Genomic DNA, 9,769 nt, shown 5'->3' on the forward strand with positions numbered 1-9,769 from the left:
CTACTCTGTTAGTGAAATTTATTTAATGTGACATACTATGCCTTTTGGGGGACAACAGGCAAGGGAATGAAACACTCTTAGATCATTACCACTAGCTGTGCAAATCCTGAAATCATGACAAGATGTGAGAGTAAATCTCAGGGAGAAAAAAGAAATTTGGGATTATGGGTTAAAGTTTTAATGAAAGAAATGCTGAATCTGAGTAGTCAAAAGTTGAGTCACATACTATAATTTCTTTAGTTTTAGTTCAAAGGGAACAGATTTTATAGTCATTTTAGCAGTTACCTTTATTATGTAGTTTTCTTTTTTTTGTATATAGGGATAATAAACTAGCAGATGGTAGGCTGTCTCTTATAAACAATGTCATTTAAAATAATGCTTGATTCAGAGGCAGGCAAGGTGAAACAGCAATCTGGACCCTTAGCCTTTCAAGGAAGACAGTAAATAATGGCTTCAGGAGGCTAGAGAGGAGGATGGTTTGCAAGAGGCACTGGTTAATTTCCATGTCATTTAGTTATCCCCTGTCTGTTTTTCTATTTTAAACTGCAGCAAAATAATTTAAAAAGAGACATTTAATAGACAAAAAGAATGTAAAGTTCTCTGTTGGGAGAAAAATATTCTGTAATTATTGCTGTATTAAAAATATAAAATAAATAAATAATAAAAGGGGGCTCTGTACTTGCATTTATAATTATGGAAATCACATTCTATTTCTCAACCAGGCTTAGGAATGTTAAGGAATATGAGTCCATTGTCCAATGTGTACAACTGACCATTACTATGATGCCAGATCTTGAAGCAGAAAGAGTTTCATTACAAAACTAGCTAGAAAGGAAGTAGGAGCAAACCTCAAATCTGCCTACCCCATTGCAAGAGGGTAGATTCTTTATAGCCCAAGGAGCAGGGAGGTGATATGGGATGATGTGGTTTGCCAGTCTTGTATTGGTTGGTTAGGGGATGCATTGGCCAGGGTTTTCCAGAGAAATAGAATCCAGGATTTATATATATGCAAAAGAGATTTATTGTAGTGTCCCAACCCACAGGACAGTTGAACAGTTTCCTGGGGGAGGTAGTGAGAGATGAGACAAACACACACACACAGAGTAGAGACAAGATGAGGTGCTGATAAAGTCTTCTGTTTATTGAGGAAAAATGGCGAGATATATACAGGCTGGTGGGCACTGATTGGTTGCCCGAAATGCAAATGAGATAGAACAACATGAAACAATCATTGGTGTGGGTGGATCTCTCCCATTGCCTAGAAACCCAACTGCCCCACAGGGAGAACAGTTGGTCACATAATTTCTGAGAAATGGTTTGCTCAGTGAGGAAGTGAAGCCTAATGGTTTCCAAGATCGTGGATAACTCAAGATGGTGGATAGCTCAAGATGGCTTCCATATGCAGTGCCCTCCACAATAGGATAAATATATATGCAAAAGAGGAGATTTATTGTAGAAATTATCTTATAGAATCACAAGGTGAAGAAATTCCTCAATAGGTTGTCTGCAAGCTGGAGAAACAGCTGAAAGACTGAAGCAGGGAAACTGGTACAATGTAAGTCTGAGGCCTAAAGGGGAGTCTCAGAAGACTCTGAAGCAGGGAATCTAGTGCAGTTTGAGTCCAAGGACTGAAAGGGGCCTTCGAAAGGCCACAAGGTGGCTGCTGGTATGAGTCCAGAATCCAAAGGCTACAAAACTTGGAGTCTGCTGACTAGAGAGGAGTAGAGGCAAGGAGTCAGCAGAAAATAACAAAGCTGTGGACCAAATGGAGGAAAAAGAATGGAACAGGTAATGTGTAGAAGTAAAACATACATCATTTCTTGAAGGAAGGGTCAAAAGAGAGGGAAAAGAAGTAGAGCCCTACTTCCTCTGCTTATTCCTCTCAAGCTCCTAGCCAATGGGATGGTGCCTGCCCACATTGAAGGCAGATCTTCTCTCAGCCCACAGGTTCATTTCTAATCATGTCTGGAAGCACTCGTACAGTCACACTTAGGAACAAACTTTCATAAATCTTCCAGGCATCCTTTAATCCAGTCAAGTTGACAACCAGAATTAACCATCACAGGGCTGAAGGAAGAGCCAGTATCAGATTGCTTGGTGCTAGTGGAGTAAGGGTGCTTGGCAGTCCAGGACTGGTTGATGCTAGAATATACAGTGATGTTATTTTCCAATCTCAGATTGGTTGGTGATAGAATTTTAGGGTACCTTCCACTTCTTACTGATTCCCTAGAAACAGATTATGTTCTTTTCATTCTATTGCCAACAGCATTTTTGTTCACCCTGAATCTGGAGTCAATCTTAGGTCATTCAGCTCTCTTGAGTGCATGTGTTCTGCAAGTAAGCTTATATAACATGAGCTAGGATTTTCTTACTTATGCCAATTCTTATTGTAGGAATAGAAGAATCCAAGAGATACTGTGGCTGGTTGCAGTCTTAGTGAATAAAAGAAAGTGGGCTAAGAGAGCAGACTCAAATGCCATTAGTGTCCAGGACAATAGTAAATATGTGTGCAAACACTGTTGAGTGGTAGGGCCTGTGGCAACCTGGACAGTGTGATGCTTGCCTTAAGGCAGTTAGATTCAAGTTCTTAAGAAAACAATCAGGGTAGCCAGTGACATTGGAATTAAGATGGTTTGCTCTCACATGGATGGCTGTACAGAGAAAGAAAGAGAAAAGAAAATAGAAAATAAATAAAATAAAACTGTGCTGGACAAATAAAATAAATCTGTGGGCCAGTGCCCACCATTAGGTGCTAGTTCACCCCTGTCCTAGAACTTGATGAATAAATAAACATATGTTTAGTTTATAAAATGGACCTTAAAAATCTTGTATGGACCTGGAAAAAAGTGTCTGTAAGCTTTAAGTTTGGAAAGTTTCTAAGTGGTTTTCTACTAGGAATTGGAGAACGCTTTCTGCAGGAAGTGATATTTGATCTAGCTACTGAGAGATGTATAAAATTTTGCTTGATTATGAATTGGAATATGGAAAAAGGCATGAGTAAAGACACAGAGTCAAGGAATATGTTCAGAAAGCAGCACATAATCTAGTGTAATAAGTGGTGATGGAGCTGGGAAAATAGGTTGAGGCACTATAAAGGACGATGAAGGCCAGATTAAGAAATTGGCCATGTCAAATACTATCAATTGAGAAGACTGATCAGCTAGATTCTCTCCTATTCTTTGAGAAAGAGTCTCTGTTATGAGGAATAAGTCTCATATATTTGATTGCTTTTTAAGGTTCATTGTCCTTTCTCAGGGACATTTATGAAATAAGAAAGTAAGAGGATGCTTTTATAGTATCTAATTTAACCTCCTTGTTTCACGAGGGGTGAAACTGGGATCTAGGAAAGTGACATAGCTTGTTTAAGAAGTATAAGAACTAGAACATCCTTTTTACTACCCCAAACCACCTATCTATCTCATAAGGTTTCAGTCCAATTTCTCTTTGCATAGGTGATTTATTTTGTTTTTATTGGCACAAATTTTGAAATTCTTTGAGTTAGACAAACCCTGGTATCACTTCTAAAAAGCTATGTAAGATTCTGCTGATGAAATCAATCGGACTTGATAGTCTGCAGTCTCCAGGTGTGAAGGAAGATTCTGTCATGTGATTCTAGCTAGCCTCTGCTATTTTAGGTGAGCTGTGCAAATGATTTGAAATGCACTGTAAATTTACTGTGGCATGTCTGTTACCACAATCTTGGGCATGTTGATTTACAAGTAGTCATTCTCTTTTCAGTGCTGATTCATTTTCTAATCATGAGCTGTCTCCCTCAGTTTGAATCTAGGCAAGTTTGACCTTATTCAAAGGTAGGAGAGATAGATGCCTATGTGGTGTGATTTGAAATCCAATCCCAGACTAAAGTTTCTAATTCGTAAGCTTAGCCTCATTCTTTAAGGGTCTGCTATAGACATATACATTTTAATAATGTCATATCTTCATTATTGATTATAGCTCATATCACTAGAAAATGACTCTTCTTATCTTCTTTAATACATTTTGCTCTAAATTTTACTTTTATTATATTCATAATGCCATCCTTAACACTTTGATTTTGAGTTTGATTAATATATCTTTGCAACATATGAATTTTAAGTGCATTTATGTATTCTGTTTCTGAGCGAGGTCACACATTAACCAGGTAATATATTAGTGGGTATCAATCTACATAACTCACCCATTGTATTAGTTTTCTACTGGTATGTAACAAATTAACACAAATATGGTGGCTTAAAGCAACACAAATTTATTAGCTCATAGTTGTGTAGATCTAAAACATGGCAAGGCTCAGCTGATTCTGCGCTGAGTGTCTCACAAGACTGAAATCAAGGTTTCCACAGGGTTGAATTCTTATCTGGAGTTCTAGGAAGAATCTGTCCCCAATCTTATTCAGGTTGTTGGTTAAATTTAATTCCTTCCAGTTGTAGGACTGAGGTATCCATTTCTTTGTCAGCTATTAGCCAGTATCCTTTTTTAGTTTCTTCCTTAAGGATTCCCATTTTCCTTTTCAAGTAGGCACCTCAGTCTTGAAACCAACAACTGCCATATCCTTCTTAATACCACTTTTCCCTTACTTGTTGCTATCAGGTGGAGAATGTTATAAGCTTTCAAGAGCTTGTGTGATTAGAATAGACCCACCTGGATACTCTGAACTTGTTTTTAGAAGCAAGTTCCTTACAAAAGGAACATGGAACAGAGAACAGGCCAATGGTAAAATGTGACATTCTGCCACGCTTTCCCACATGGAAGGGTTCACATCTGGAGATCTCCCTGAATATCTGGGCATGTGTATGCCTATTGTCTGGAACTGACTGAGGCTAGGGAAGGTCGTGGTATCAAGACCCTGTTGTGCTATACCTGTCTTTCCCACATTTAAAAGCAACGACTTAACTTAAAAAAGACAAACAAACAAACATGAAGCTGTCTATGTTTTGAGGGTTACAGGAAATAGGAAAAATTCTTGGCTATGAGTTGGTTTTCCACCTGTAGTATAGCACAAAATGTAAGGTGGGTGGTGGGTAGAAGGTAGTAAAAAGACATAATGTGGCTATCAGCAAAGGGACTAAAGGGAGAGGGAAACATGTTGAAAGATGGGAAGGGGAGACCAAATAAAAACTTTCTCCTTTCTGGAGTCAGCAGGTGATGTGGTGGTTAAGATGCTGGACTTCCACATGGCCAACTACAGTTCAAGTCCCATATGTGGCAGCTTGAAAAATACACTTGGGTGTATGTGTATGTGTGCCCAAAATCCTGAGAGAAGAATAAAGGAGAAGGGATTGTGGTGTGGCTGTCCCCCCTGGGGGATGATTTCTCACTTTCTCTCTCTCTCTCTGGTGAGCACATGCTCCCTATGGCAAAAACCTAAAAAGAAAAACAACAACAAAACCAAAACTTTCCACTTTCTATTTCCTAATTTTGCCTTGGAGTGGTTCTGAGAACAATTTAGAAACCAGTTGTAGAACCATAAAATATCAGATATGGATGATTTCTTCTGAGACATTGCGGGGAACCAAAATATGCCAACCTAAAATACACTTAATTAGGGTATTTTGAGATAATTATTCAGAGGGGTTATAGGTACAGAAAGGCTTAAAAAAAAAAGAAGCTAACCTTTTGTAAAATACATTTACATATATTTGCATCAGTAAAGTAATCAGTGGATACATTCAGGCTTTACCTGTTGAATCCCCTTACCTGCCTGGGCATTGGAAGAGAGGTCTAACACCTGCCCAGTAAAGCAGGGCAATCTTTGCATCTTTTCCCCTCCTGTGAGCCTTGTATTTGCATGGCACTTACACAGGATCATATACATAAATAAATTGATACATGTATTTTTTCCTCCTGTTAATCTGGTTGTCAATTTATGTCATAGAGTAAAAATAACACAACCTTTAGAGGGAAAGAAGAAAATTTAAAACTTCCCTACTATGTGCATTTATGCTACTGTGAGATGAAATAATTTTTCCTAAAGAATCTTGCTGTGGTTATTAACCATTGACAGGCAGAGGTGGAAGAGGTCATTATTCCACACGTGTAAAACAATAGAGGTATGTATGCAGTACTAACAATAGTGTCCCTTGTTTATTAGGGCACAAGAAAATTAAAATATAGTTATCTACTGATGACAGCAAAGATCCCAAGTAGCTTTTATATAATCTGCTTAAGTAGGGTAACTGCAATAAAGACATTCAAAAATTCTTGACTATCACGTTAAATATATATTCTTTTTACATTTAAAAGTTTGCTACAAGGATGGGAACCAGCAGTTAGCATAATGGCTATGTTGCTGGATTCCCACGTAGTTGACTGAGGTTCGCGTCCCGGACCCGGTGGCTTAAAACTCACGCTGGGCGCATGTGCGTGCATGCCCAAGATCCCGGGAGGAGAATGGAGGAGAAGGGATTGTGGCGTGACCATCCCCTCTGGGAGGTGAATTCTCGCTTTCTGTCTCTATGTCTCTCTCTATCTGTCTGGCAAGCACACGCGCCCTATAGCAAAAACTTCTTCAAAAAAAAAAAATAAAAAGTTTGCTACAAGGATGTGTGTGCTCTTTGGACAGAGATAGAGAGTGAGAGGGAAAGTGAAAAATCACCCCCTAGGGGGGGGGGACATGGCCACGTTACAAAGCCTCTGCCTCCATTCTCCTCTCAGGATTTTGGGTACTCAAGCATATGTGTTTTTCAAGCCACCAGGCCCTAGATTTGAACCATGTAGTTGGCCATGAGGGATCCAGGTACTTAACCTCCACTCCACCTGCTAGCCCCCACTTTAAATTATTAAGGACACTTATTGGCATCAGGGAAGTAATAGCAGACTGATTAGCTTAGTTCACAGCACTCAAGAGCAAGGCAGTCATCCTTAAAACAATCAAGATCCTGGAAACAAAAAATGGAAAGCAGAAACTAGAAATCAAGGGCCTGCCAGTGGCATGGTGATCAAGGTGTCTGAATCTCAGATGGACAACTGTGTAGTTTAAGTCCCAGACCCAGTGGCTTCAAAAACACACCAGGCGTGTGTGTGCACGTGTACCTAAATCCCAAGAGAAGAATGGAGAAAGGATTGTGGCATAGCCATCCCCCCAGGGGAATGCTTTTTCACTTTCCCTCTAACTCTTTCTTTTTGTGTATTCTCTGATGAGAGCACCCACTTTATGCAAACTAAAAATTTTTTTAAAGAAAAAGGAATTAGATATCAAATGACAAATTCATGTGTATCTTCCAAAATGACTAAATTTTAATGTATCAGTCTCCTGAGCCCTTTAATTTAATTGGCATTAATGGCATCTTCGAATTATAAAATTAGCAGGAACAGTTAAGGAAAAAGGGTTTTTTGCTAGTTTGTTTTATGGAAATGGGTTATTTAGTTCAAGATTAAGTTGGATGGTTTCCTGTAGTTCTGTTATCTTCAATTCTCTCATTTACTATCTTCCTTCAGAGTTGAAAGAATCAATTGATGTACCTTCCTTTGCTAAGGACATTGAAAGGATCAATCCACTATGTCATGAATAAAGTCATTTAGTCACAGACCATAGATAAGGTTTAAATTTCTGACTTTCTGTTTCTGCCTTTGGTTCTTACTTGCCTCTTTCTTCCAAGTGACATTATTCCGATGAATGTTGCAGTTTTTGCCTTTACTAGTATCTATTTTCTGTGGAGTTTCATTGCTAATAGATATGAAAAATAAGAGTGTGCAGTAACTATCGAGATGATGATGTCTTTCTGTGAATAGAGGCAGAAAAATAAATTTGAACTCTGACCTTCAGCTTTTTAAACTTTTCTCAGCTGCCATGCTAAATTATTTTTTGTTCTTTAAATGAGAAAAAGGGGCTTAAGTTATTATAAAATGCTTTACTACATAGACCATACTGAAGTGGCATTTTATGATTTTCATGAGTGGCAGTAAACCACATTTCACTGAACTTATTGTATAAGTCACAATGCATTTTTAAAGATGAGATACCAATTCATTCTGCTGAATGTAGTTGGTTCTGCAGATGATAAATATCACAGAGGAGAGAGCAGTTTCTCTTACTGTAAAACCTTTCTCAGCTTGTTTCAAAAGAATTAAATGATAAATAACTCATGAAAAAGTAAAATGAAGAATATGTATGTTTGTATTCTATATGTGAGATTAAAAGCTTCCAGCTATAATATTGAAGTTGCAAGCAATTCACTTATTACCTATTTTTCCATGGGATCAACATAAATTCTCCAAAACGTGTTCCCACTTTATACACTCCATTTCTTCTCACTTCCTCTTTGGCTAGGACTTCCTTGCTGTGAATTCAAGTGCTTAAGTGGTGTATGGACTTCCTTTATGGATAAGGAATGTGTTATATGCCCCCTAAGAAGTCCAAATATTGCTTAATCACTGTGAAGAAAAGCCTCAGCATATTATCTAGGCAGTCATGCTGTTATCAGGGTAATCTCCTATATTCTCTCAGTTACATGACTATCTCCTAGATATTAGAATTACTCCAGTGAATCCTTATGCTTTAAATTTCACACACAAAAAATTCAATAATGACAAATGAAACACAAAATTATTTGCCCACCTTTATACTCGATCTTTTATTTGCCTGAATTAAAAGGAATGTGTCCTAAACACTAATGATAGCCCCGACCTAGGCAGCCCAACTTCCAGAATAAGTAGGTGCAGGGTCAGCAGGTGGTATAGTGGTTAAGGCTCTGGACTAACAGGTGGCCAGCCAGAATTCAAACCTCAGACCTGGTGACTTGAAACACATCAGGTATGTGTGTGTACATGCCCAAAATCCCTGGAGGAGAATGGAAGAGAAGGGAGTGTGATGTGGCCATCACCCTCCCTGGGGAGTGATTTCTCTCTTTCTGTCTCTCTGAAGAGTGCACATACCCTATAACAAAAATTTGTTGGGGGAAAAAAAGGAATAAGCAGGTGCTGCTCACTAAAAGTGCTATTTTTCCCCTTGATCGGGTATGAGATGTATCTTTTTTTTTCTGTTATTTTTTAAAGAAAAAAATATTATTTATTTCATTTTATTTATTATTATTAGTTTAAATTTTTCTATAGGGCACGTGTGTTCACCAGAGAGAGAGAGAGAGAAAGTGAGAAAGCAAACTGTCAGGTCTGGGACTCAAACCATAGTCGATCATGCTCAGTGTCTTAACCACTATGCCACTTGCTGACCTCATTTTCTTAGTTAATTCTCTTTAACCCCTGGAGATATTATTCAGGTCTAGCATATGTAAGTCCATTGTGCATGATTGGACAGGCCTTATTACCAGGGTTTGATGGGAGTACAGACCTTTGTTCATTCTTTTCCCTAGTCATCTTTTAGTACCAAGACATCTGAATATATTAATATATAACAATTTGTATCCATGTTATTGTAGAAAGTGTAGAGATCTATCCCACTTAGTCTGTTTTGACTGCTATAACAAAATGCCATAAATGAGGTAGTTTATAAACAACAAAAAGTTATTTCCCACAGTTCTAAATGCTAGGAAGTTTAAGAGTAAGGCAGATTCAGCATCTGATGAGAGCTAACTTTCTGGTTCGTAGATGGTAAATTCTTGCTGTGACCTTACACAATGAAAGAGAAGAAGGTGTCTCTCTCAGGTCTCTTTTATAAGGACACTAATCCCATTCATGAGGGTACTGCCCCCTGATCTCATAACATCCCAAGGGCATCACCTTTTATTGCCATAGCTTTGGTGGTTAGGATTTTGATGCATGAATTTTGGAATGATCCAAATATTGAGTCCATAGTAATTCCCTTAAGAGAAGATAT

Source organism: Tupaia chinensis, unplaced genomic scaffold, assembly GCF_000334495.1.
Source record: "Tupaia chinensis unplaced genomic scaffold, TupChi_1.0 Scaffold144482_1, whole genome shotgun sequence".
Classification (NCBI taxonomy): Eukaryota; Metazoa; Chordata; class Mammalia; order Scandentia; family Tupaiidae; genus Tupaia; species Tupaia belangeri.